This window comes from Balaenoptera acutorostrata, chromosome 3 (genome assembly GCF_949987535.1).
Source record: "Balaenoptera acutorostrata chromosome 3, mBalAcu1.1, whole genome shotgun sequence".
In the NCBI taxonomy this organism is placed as follows: Eukaryota; Metazoa; Chordata; class Mammalia; order Artiodactyla; family Balaenopteridae; genus Balaenoptera; species Balaenoptera acutorostrata.
The window spans coordinates 50,684,060-50,696,569 of NC_080066.1; positions in this window are offsets into that span (position 1 = coordinate 50,684,060).

Sequence of the window (12,510 nt, forward strand, 5' to 3'; positions counted from 1 at the left end):
GACCCAGCGTCACTCAACAACCAGCAAGCTACAGTGCTGGACACCCTATGCCAAACAACTAGCAAGACAGGAACAGAACCCCACCCATTAGCAGAGAGGCTGCCTAAAATCATAATAAGGTCACAGACACCCCAAAACACACCACCAGACGTGGACCTGCCCACCAAAAAGACAAGATCCAGCCACATCCACGAGAACACAGGCACTAGTCCCCTCCACCAGGAAGCCTACACAACTCACTGAACTTAGCCACTGGGAACAGACACCAAAAACAACAGGAACTACGAACCTGCAGCCTGCGAAAAGGAGACCCCAAACACAGTAAGATAAGCAAAATGGAAGACAGAAAAACACACAGCAGATGAGGGAGCAAGGTAAAAACACACCAGACCTAACAAATGAAGAGGAAATATGCAGTCTACTTGAAAAAGAGTTCAGAATAATGATAGTAAAGATGATCCAAAATCTTGGAAATAGAATAGAGAAAATGCAAGAAACATTTAACAGGGACCTAGAAGAACTAAAGAGGAAACAAGCAACGATGTACAACACAATAAATGAAATTAAAAATACTCTAGATGGGATCAATAGCAGAATAACTGAGGCAGAAGAACGGATAAGTGACCTGGAAGATAAAATAGTGGAAATAACTACTGCAGAGCAGAATAAAGAAAAAAGAATGAAGAGAACTGAGGACAGTCTCAGAGACCTCTGGGACAACATTAAACACATCAATGTTCAAATTATAGGGGTCCCAGAAGAAGAAGAGAAAAAGAAAGGGACCGAGAAAATATTTGAAGAGATTATAGTTGAAAACTTCCCTAACATGGGAAAGCAAATAGTTAATCAAGTCCTGGAAGCACAGAGTTCCATACAGGATAAATCCAAGGAGAAACATGCCAAGACACATATTAATCAAACTATCAAAATTAAATATAAAGAAAACATATTAAAAACAGCAAGGGAAAAATACAAATAACACACAAGGAAATCCCCATAAGGTTAACAGCTGATCTTTCAGCAGAAACTCTGCAAGCCAGAAGGGAGTGGCAGGACATATTTAAAGTGATGAAGGAGAAAAACCTACAACCAAGATTACTCTACCCAGCAAGGATCTCATTCAGATTTGATGGAGAAATTAAAACCTTTACAGACAAGCAAAAGCTGAGAGAATTCAGCACCACCAAACCAGCTTTACAACAAACGCTAAAGGAACTTCTCTAGGCAAGAAACACAAGAGGAGGAAAACACCTACAATAACAAACCCAAAACGTTTGAGAAAATGGGATTAGGAACATACATATCAATAATTACCTTAAATGTAAATAGATTAAAGGCTCCCACCAAAAGACACAGACTGGCTGAATGGATACAAAAACAAGACCCATATATATGCTGTCTACAAGAGACCCACTTCAGACCTAGACACACATACAGACTGAAAGTGAGGGGATGGAAAAAGATATTCCATGCAAATGGAAATCAAAAGAAAGCTGGAGTAGCAATTCTCATATCAGACAAAATAGACTTTAAAATACAGACTATTACAAGAGACAAAGAAGGACACTATATAATGATCAAGGGATCGATCCAAGAAGAAGATATAACAATTGTAAATATTTATGCACCCAACATAGGAGCACCTCAATACATAAGGCAAATACTAAGAGCCATAAAAGGGGAAATCGACAGTAACGCAATCATATTATGGGACTTTAACACCCCACTTTCACCTATGGACAGATCATCCAAAATGAAAATAAATAAGGAAACACAAGCTTTAAATGATACATTAAACAACATGGACTTAATTGATATTTATAGGACATTCCACCTAAAAACAACAGAATACACATTTTTCTCAAGTGCTCATGGAACATTCTCCAGGGTAGATCGTATCTTGGGTCACAAATCAAACCTTGGTACATTTAAGAAAATTGAAATTGTATCAAGTATCTTTTCTGACCACAACAGTATGAGATTATATATCAATTACAGGAAAAGATCTGTAAAAAATACAAACACATGGAGGCTACACAATACACTACTTAATAACGAAGTGATCACTGAAGAAATCAAAGGGGAAATCAAAAAATACCCAGAAACAAATGACAATGGAGACACGACGACCCAAAACCTATGGGATGCAGCAAAAGCAGTTCTAAGAGGGATGTTTATAACAATACAATCCTACCTTAAGAAACAGGAAACATCTCAAATGAACAACCTAACCTTGCACCTAAAGCAATTAGAGAAAGAAGAACAAAAATACCCCAAAGTTTCCAGAAGGAAAGAAATCATAAAGATCAGATCAGAAATAAATGAAAAAGAAATGAAGGAAACGATAGCAAAGATCAATAAGACTAAAAGCTGGTTCTTTGAAAACATAAAATTGATAAACCATTAGCCAGACTCATCAAGAAAAAAAGGGAGAAGACTCAAATCAATAGAATTAGAAATGAAAAAGGAGAAGTAACATCGACACTGCACAAATACAAACGATCCTGAGAGATTACTACAAGCAACTCTATGCCAATAAAATGGACAAGCTGTAAGAAATGGACAAATTCTTAGAAATGCACAACCTGCTGAGACTGAACCAGAAACAAATAGAAAATATGAACAGACCAATCACAAGCACTGAAATTGAAACTGTGATTAAAAATTTTCCAACAAACAAAAGCCCAGGACCACGTGGATTCACAGGCGAATTCTATCAAACATTTAGAGAAGAGGTAACACCTATCCTTCTCAAACTCTTCCAAAATATTGCAGAGGGAGGAACACTCCCCAACTCATTCTATGAGGCCACCATCACCCTGATACCAAAACCAGACAAAGATGTCACAAAGAATGAAAACTACAGGCCAATATCACTGATGAACATAGGTGCAAAAATCCTCAACAAAATACTGGCAAACAGAATCCAACAGCACATTAAAAGGATTATACACCATGATCAAGTGGGGTTTATTCCACGAATGCAAGGATTCTTCAATATACGCAAATCAATCAACATGATACATCATATTAACAAATTGAAGGAGAAAAACCATATGATCATCTCAATAGATGCAGAGAAAGCTTTCGACAAAATTCAACACCCATTTATGATAAAAGCCCTGCAGAAAGTAGGCATAGAGGGAACTTTCCTCAACATAATAAAGGCCATATATGACAAACCCACAGCCAACATTGTCCTCAATGGTGAAAAACTGAAACCATTTCCACTAAGATCAGGAACAAGAAGAGGTTGCCCACTCTCACCACTATTATTCAACATAGTTTTGGAAGTGTTAGCCACAGCAATCAGAGAAGACAAAGAAATAAAAGGACTCCAAATCGGAAAAGAAGAAGTAAAGCTGTCACTGTTTGCAGATGACATGATACTATACATAGAGAATCCTAAAACTGCCACCAGAAAACTACTAGAGCTAATCAATGAATTTGGTAAAGTAGCAGGATACAAAATTAATGCACAGAAATCTTTTGCATTCCTATACACTAATGATGAAAAATCTGAAAGTGAAATTAAGAAAACACTCCCAATTACCATTGCAACAAAAAGAATAAAATATCTAGGAATAAACTTACCTAAGGAGACAAAAGACCTGTATGCAGAAAATTATAAGACACTGATGAAAGAAATTAAAGATGATACATATAGATGGAGAGATATACCATGTTCTTGGATTGGAAGAATCAACATTGTGAAAATGACTATACTACCCAAAGTAATCTACAGATTCAATGCAATCCCTATAAAACTACCCCTGGCATTTTTCACAGAACTAGAACAAAAAAATTCACAATTTGTATGGAAACACAAAAGACCCCGAATAGCCAAAGCAATCTTGAGAACGAAAAATGGAGCTGGAGGAATCAGGCTCCCTGACTTCAGACTGTACTACAAAGCTACAGTAATCAAGACAGTATGGTACTGGCACAAAAACAGAAATATAGATCAATGGAACAGGATAGAAAGCCCAGAGATAAACCCATGCACATATGGTCACCTTATTTTTGAAAAAGGAGGCAAGAATATGCAATGGAGAAAAGACAGCCTCTTCAATAAGTGGTGCTGGGAAAACTGGACAGCTACATGTAAAAGAATGAAATTAGAACACTCCCTAACACCATACACAAAAATAAGTTCAAAATGGATTAAAGACCTAAGTGTAAGGCCAGACACTATCAAAATCTTAGAGGAAAACATAGACAGAACACTCTATGACATAAATCACAGCAAGATCCTTTTTGACCCACCTCCTAGAGAAATGGAAATAAAAACAAAAATAAACAAATGGGCCCTAATGAAACTTAAAAGCTTTTGCACAGCAAAGGAAACCATAAACAAGACCAAAAGACAACCCTCAGAATGGGAGAAAATATTTGCAAATGAAGCAACTGACAAAGGATTAATCTCCAAAATTTACAAGCAGCTCATGCAGCTCAATAACAAAAAATCAAACAACCCAATCCAAAAATGGACAGAAGACCTAAATAGACATTTCTCCAAAGAAGATATACAGATTGCCAACAAACACATGAAAGAATGCTCAACAACATTAATCATTAGAGAAATGCAAATCAAAACTACAATGAGATATCATCTCACACCAGTCAGAATGGCCATCATCAAAAAATCTAGAAACAATAAATGCTGGAGAGGGTGTGGAGAAAAGGGAACCCTCTTGCACTGTTGGTGGGAATGTAAATTGATACAGCCACTATGGAGAACAGTATGGATGTTCCTTAAAAAACTAAAAATAGAACTACCATACGACCCAGCAATCCCAGTACTGGGCATATACCCTGAGAAAACCATAATTCAAAAAGAGTCATGTACCAAAATGTTCATTGCAGCTCTATATACAATAGCCAGGACATGGAAGCAACCTAAGTGTCCATCGACAGATGAATAGATAAAGAAGATGTCGCACATATATACGATGGAATATTACTCAGCCATAAAAAAAACGAAATTGAGTTATTTGTAGTGAGGTGGATCGAATTAGAGTCTGTCATACAGAGTGAAGTATGTCAGAAAGAGAAAAACAAATACAGTATGCTCACACATATGTATGGAATCTCAGGGGAAAAAAAAAGGTCATGAAGAACCTAGTGGCAAGATGCGAATAAAGACACAGACCTACTAGAGAATGTGCTTGAGGATATGGCGAGGGGGAAGGGTAAGATATGACAAAGTGAGAGAGTGACATGGACATAATATACACTACCAAACGTAAAATAGATAGCTAGTGGAAAGCAAACGCATAACACAGGGAGATCAGCTCGGTGCTTTGTGACCACCTGGAAGGGGGGGATAGCGAGGGTGGGAGGGAGGGAGATGCAAGAGGGAAGAGATATGGGAACATATGTATATGTATAACTGATTCACTTTGTTATAAAGCAGAAACTAACACACCATTGTAAAGCAATTATACTCCAATAAAGATGTTAAAAAAAAAAGTGAATCCAATGTAAACTAGGAATTTAGTTAATAATAATGTATCAATAAATGAATAAATAAATAAATGTAATCTCATAGATGTTCATTTTATTTTTGGTTAGTTTGATTCTAAGTAAATAATAATACTAATGTATCAATTTTGAGTCATCAATTGTAACAAATGTACCACAATAATGCAAGCTGTCAATAATAGGAGAAATTGTCTGGGGGTGGTAAGAGGGTTTAAGGGAACTCTTTGTACTTTCTGAACAATTTTTCTATAAACTTAGAATACTCTAACAATAAAGTTTATTTAAAATAATAGTCTTTTTATTCAAAAGAAATAACAACACTAATATTTACACCAGGAAAAGTGGACCTGTTGACCCAAAGCCTTGGCCGTTTAACAACTTTGTCCCAAACTTCAACAATCTGTACCCTACCTCTGGAAGTTACAATGAGAATTATGGGACTCCATGTGCATAGTTTGAAGACTCCTGAATAGTGACCTCTTAGGGTCTTACCTATACCAATACCCCATGACTAGTTTTTTTCTTGTCTCACGATGAAATAGGAACCAAAAGAGAAATGTTAGCTTTATTAAATCTGAACTCAATAATAGCTGTATTTATAACCTAGACATGAGCCAGTCTAGCCCACCTTCTTCACTATGGGGATATTTCAGTGGTTCTATTGTTAATAGAGCCTTTTAAAAATGCAAAATACTCATTTCAAAACGATTTAATGAAATTGCAAATCCTTAGCTTAAACAGCATCTTTCTTCCTTATCATCCATTTTCCTGAAATGCAGACGGCAGGTGTCCTCATTCGTATGTGCTGCACCAACAACATCCTTTGAAGCGGGCGGTGGGGGGGGGGGGTCTCACAAACTGACTGCAGTCTTGAAATAGATGTGGAATCTACTGATGCAGCACACAGGGGACTGTCACAGGAAATCCTGATCAAACGGGAATGTGAGCTCCAGAATTCCTGATTGTGTTCATTACAACCACTCAAGTCTGTCAAACTCTAAAGCAGAAAGTGAATGGTGTGTCTAGAGATATTCATGTTGACCAAACGGCGGGGGCTTCAGAGGCAGAACCAAGTCATCCCAATGATATTTTAACACAGGTAAAGCTGTTTCTATCTAGTCATTGGGTCTGCACAAATTTGAGAATGGATTCTTAAGTTACATCTGGGTTTCTCTAATTAATGTATGGCTTACTTTCTGAGTAAGCCAGAAAGTAAGTCTGCCCAGGCTTTCTGGTTGCCTGTCCAGGTGAGAAAGGTTAATTATAGTAGGACAAGGTAGACTAAATTGAAACCTAAAAATGTATCTGCTTTGTAGTAACATAGGGATAGATGTTGGGGGTATGAGCTTTAGAAGCTGGTAATAAGGGAACATCCAGCCAGATGCAGAACCAAAAACTAAAATTTCTAGAAACAAGTCACATTCCAGGCAAACAATCATCACAGCATTTAAAGTCCAGAAATAGGTCATTTGGGAGAGATCAGGCTGGGAGGCAGCATAAAGCAAGCAAGAAGGAAGTCCATAAGCAGCCATCTGTGTTCTGTCCTCAGAGGAGGTCCTGGGATGTGTGTGTGTGTGTGTGTGTGTGTGTGTGTGTGTGTGTGTGTGTGTGTGTGTGTGTGTGTTGGATAGTAGGAAAAAGAAGGGGGCTCAGTTTGAAAGAATAAGAGCCGACATTATTCTTGAAGGTATTATGCAGGCAAAGGACAGAAGCAGAGGATATAACAGCGGTGTCCAGAAACTCACGGAGAAGCTTTGTTCTAATACCAGGGCTTTGACCGCAAAGAGCACAGTTCCTAGCACACAACCAGAGCAGAACCACACCAAGACTGACCAGCAGTGAAATTACCCTCAGGTGCAAGACTGACACTTGGACCTGGGTCAGAGCTGGTCTCACTGGTCAAATGAACCTCTCCCCCCTTGGAGAAAAGAAAGCTATAGGAGAAGAAAAGACAAATAGATGATACATTCATTCATTCATTCATTCAACATGTAATTATTGAATACTTACTCAATGCATGTAAGTATACAGGAAAGAAAAGAGCTGCATATACAGAGGAAAAACACACATGTCTCCACCCTCAGGCAGCTTGCATCAGCATATCACTGGCCTTTAGGATAAAACAGTGAACCTCTTTTTTCCTAGGACATTTGCTTTATTCATCCAAGGTCCTAACTCATTCCTCCAGAACTAAGCATCATGAAGAAGCATCCTTAAGAAATCACCCTTGGTGAAGTGTGTGCCTTAGTTCACAAAGTAGTGAAATACAACAGTTTAAAAACATTTACCACTTTAAGTAGCAGCTGTTAGGATGTCCAGCAGGGAGTATCAATCCTTATTCGACTTTTTAGTGTCGATCCGATCATTATTTATTGAGAAACCTATTACATGTAAGGCACCATTATAGGTTCTTGGTCTGCATCAGTGAACAAAACAGACATCCTGGAGCTGACATGGCATAGAAGAGACACCATAAACATAATAAACAACTACGTTATTATAGTGTATTATAAGATGGTAAATTCTATGGAAAAAATAGATAAGTGAAAGGGATCAGGAAAACAATGGATCACATTCTTCAATCCCACTCCTGGGCATACATCCAGAGAAAACTATAATTTGAAAAAATACATGGGCCCTAACGTTCATTGCAGCACTATTTACAATAGCCAAGACACGGAAGCAACCTAAATGTCCACTGACAGAGGAATGGATAAAGGTGTGGTATATATATATACAATGGAATGTTATTCAGTCTCAAAAAAAAATGAAATAATGTCATTTGCAGCAACATGGACCTAGCAATCATCATACTAAGTGAAATAAGTCAGACAAAGACAAATATCATATGATATTGCTTATATGTGGAATCTAAAACAAAGATACAAATGATACAAATGAACTTATTTACAAAACAGAAATAGACCCACAGACATAGAAAACAAACTTATGGTTACCAAAGGGGAAGAGGGGGGAGGGATAAATTAGGAGGCTGGGATTAACATATACACAGTATTATATATAAAATAGATAACCAACAAGGACCTACTGTATAGCACAGGTAACTATACTCAGTATTTTGTAATAACTTATAAGGGAAAAGAATCTGAAAAAGAATATATATTTGTGTATATATATATACGCATATATATATAACTTAATCACTTTGCTGTACACCTGAAACTAACATTATAAATCTACTATACTTCAATTAAAAAAAAAAAAACAGTGGATCACAGTGAAGGTAGATTACAGGTTTAATTAAGGGGCTCAAGAAATTGAGGAAATCTCACCTCATTGAGGAAGTGTCCTTTGGACAAAGATTTATATGAGCAGTGGAAGACATAATAATGCAGTTATCTAGAGAAAGAGCATTCCAGGGGAGGGAACAACCAGTTCAAAGGTCCTGTGGTGAAGAAGTTCCTGGAGTGTTAGAAATGTAGTGGGAGCCCAGTGTGGCCAGAGGGAGATGAGTGAGGGAGAGTAGCAGAGTAGCAGTGGATGAGAGGAGACAGGTAGTACAAGTGAGGTACAGAGCATGTCAGAACTTAACAGGCCAATGAAAAGACTTAAGCTTATTAGATGGGAAATGGGGAACCTTTGCAGGTTATGATCAAATAGGTGAAATAATCTGATTTATGTTTTTATAACAAACATTTATAGCTTTATCCAATCCTTTGGGCCCTCTGGTGCACCCCTCCCCTGACTTCTGAGTGTTTTTCCTTCTCACAAACTCACCTCTGGTTTTTCACTGGAGAATTGTCCTTGGACTACTGAGGCCTTGACTCCAGGACAGAGGAAAGAAGTGCCTGAGGATCTATATCTCCCTGGGTAGCCTGGAACTTGTAATTAATTAGTGCTCAGTACCTTTCCTTCAAGATAGACAAACTCTAATGGATAAATGGATTCCAGAGCACCCCTGCTCTGGATCAGGCTGTGGCTGAAACTTTGTCACAATCACACCCTTCCTTACCCTCTCTTCATTCCCTTATTTGTTTCTCTGGGGAGCTTTTCCTTAAATAACCAAAGTGTTCCTGAACTGTTATCTTGTAGTCTGCTTTAGGGTAACTGACCTAAGACAGTTTTCAAAGGATATTCAGGCTGAGTCAACTACAGGGGCAAGGGAAGAAGCAGGGAGTCCTTTTAGTGGGTACTGCCATAATCCAAGGTCCAGGCAGTGGACAGGGAGAAATGTACACAGTCTGGATATGTTTTGATCCAGCACATCAAAGACATGCTGATGGATTAGAGGTGGATCATGAGAGGAAGAAAGAAGGTTCTTGGCTGAGTTTCTGGAGGATAAATTTGCTATCCCCTGAGATAAAGAAGGTTGCTATGGAGCAGGTTGAGTGAGGCAGAACAGGAGTTTGTTTTTTGACATATTATGTTTCAGTGTCTAACAGACAATCTAGAAAATCTGTTGTAGGTAGTTGGCTATTGTCAAGTGGGGCTCTCCAGGATGCAGACAGTGAGACAGAGTTGGGAGTCCACAAAGTTTATTGGAAGCAACACTTGCTATAATTAAAGAGGGAAGAAGCAGGATTTAGCAAGGAGAGGTACAGATTACGACGCAGATCTGACAAGTCTTGGCCAAGCCAGCAGAGTGCTCTGGAGTTGTTTGCCAGTTAGAGAATTCCCACGTTGGGCAGAAATGGCCAGGCCTACATAACCTTACTGTCTTTAGTCATTGGCTGGGGACTGGCTCTGGAGAGCATGGCTTCAGCTCAAATAATGCAGCAGATCTTGAAAGGGCAGAAGCTGGAGGCTAACGACCAACTGTACTCCTTCAGGTTAAAGGGTAGTTCTTTCTTGAAGGGAGATGTGAGTGGTCCATGGTGCAGCATAAGATAAAGGCCTGGAATTCAGGAATGTGGTCTAGGATGGAGATGTAAATTTGCCCATCACATGCATGTAGATAGTATAAAAGGCCATAAAATGAAATTCTGACTGTAAGCAGAGTTTAGATAGAGAAGAAGACAAAGGACTGAGTTTGGTACAAGCAAAAGCAAGAGTTTAGAGAAAAGAAGAAGAACCGGCAGAAAAGACTGAAGAAAAGTAGCTCATGAGCCAGAAGAAATGTTGGCCGTCTTAGAAGGCAAGTGAGGAGAGCATATCAAACGCTGCTCATGGTCACCTGAGATGAGGACTGAGAACTGGCCAAAGGAGGTCACCCTTGACCTTGATAAGAGGCTTTTCTATAAGGAAGTAGAGGAGGCAAAAGGTTAGTGACAGAGCATACAGACAACTATTTTGAGAAATTTGGTCTAAGTGGGGCAGAGAAAAAGAGTGGTAGTTAGCTGGGTAAATGGGTCAAGAAAAATTGACTTGGGTTGTTGGTTTTTTCAGGATGAGAGAGGTATCAGCATATTTTGATACTTGAAAGGTGGGGATTCTACTTCCTTCAGTAAATAATGTTTTCACTTAACAAGAAATGCTTGTGAATGGAAATGAAGTGTGTGTTGGCACCTAGTACTGTGTTTAAACCTCTGGAGAAAAGCTCAGTAGTTGTGTTGGTATATTTCATAAGAGCTGTGGGCCCCCTCCCCCCCACCATTCAAAGCCAGTATCCCAGAAGAATCACCCAGTTCGATATTTTCAAGCCTGCATCTACACATTTTGCATGCTAGAGTCAATCTCTTAGCTTAACCATTCTGAGAATGACATCTGGAGCCAAGGAACACTGGAGGCTCCCACGCTGTACATTTCCAATCAGGCTGAGTGACACTATACACTAGTTTAAGTGCCACTTGGTGCTGTAAATATCTGATAAAACGAAAGGCAGAAGGAGGACTATATCTGGAGGTGTGGAAAATGAAAGAAAAAAAAATCCCTTGATTAAAATTCAGCACTTTTCACCTTCCACTGAGCTACTAAGTACCTTTAGGTTTCAGCCCATCATGGAAATACAAAGTCCTTCAAACAAAGTCATTTAGGCTGGATGTTGGAAAGATTATTATCCCCCCAAGAAACTGAGTGGCAGGAAGAACAAAATGCAAACAATGGGAAGAATTCAAAGGGCTCTGGAGGACCCATGTCTCCATGACAGTGGATGCTTAACAGTGTCCCTGTGCTGTTATCAGCAGGAGGCAGTACCCTAACCCCAGAGGGCATGGCTCATGTACAGAAACAAAATATGCCCAGGAGTTCAAGACCAATGACTCAGTAATCATCTTTCACAATTATTTCCAGTTCCAGAAGCACTTGGATTTCCTTGCAGCCCAGTTAGTACCTACTAAACAGGTTGGTGCCTGCTCAGAGCCAGAGGGAAGAGGAGAAGGAAGGGAAGGAGAAGGGGGAGGGGAGGAGAAAATCTGCCCAATTTCTTCCTCTCTTTCACTGCTGTTCCCCCAATCCTGAGGACTTCTTGAATCAGGAATGACAAATATCTGACACCTTTTGCCATCACCTTACTACTGACCCCTTCATTACCACCATGTATGCACATAGACCGAAGACCAATACAATCAACCACCATCTTCTACACTGAAACCGTGGAAAGCTTCTTGGCACATCACTCCTAAAGGGTTTCTGCCATGTCTCCAAACCCTTTCCTCCTTTCTATGGTTACTATGGCTACCCTAGCCCAGGCCCACCTTGGCTTCTCTGCCTTGTCTCCTTCAAGGACTACCTCATGACCATGAAAGCATTTTATCTAAAAAGTCAGTACCACCATGTCACCTCCCTGTTGAACATCCTTTCATCCTACCATCTAATAGGATCAAGTTCCAGATCCCAAGCATGGCATACAAGACCCTCTACCCTAGTAAAGCCACAGCCCCTTCCCTTCCTGCTTCTACATCAAGTTACTGCCTTCACACACCTCTTCTCCGCTCCATGCCTCTGCAGATACCTGAACCACCTCTCCTCCCACCCCACCTCCCCTTTGCTACTTAGGTCGCCCTGACTAATGCTTCTTAAACCCTACAACACAATGGGAGGTCACTATCTCTATCACGACACCTACCCCACTGTATGATTATCCTGCTTAGGACCTGTCTCTCCCTTAGACTCTGGTGTCCCTGAGGT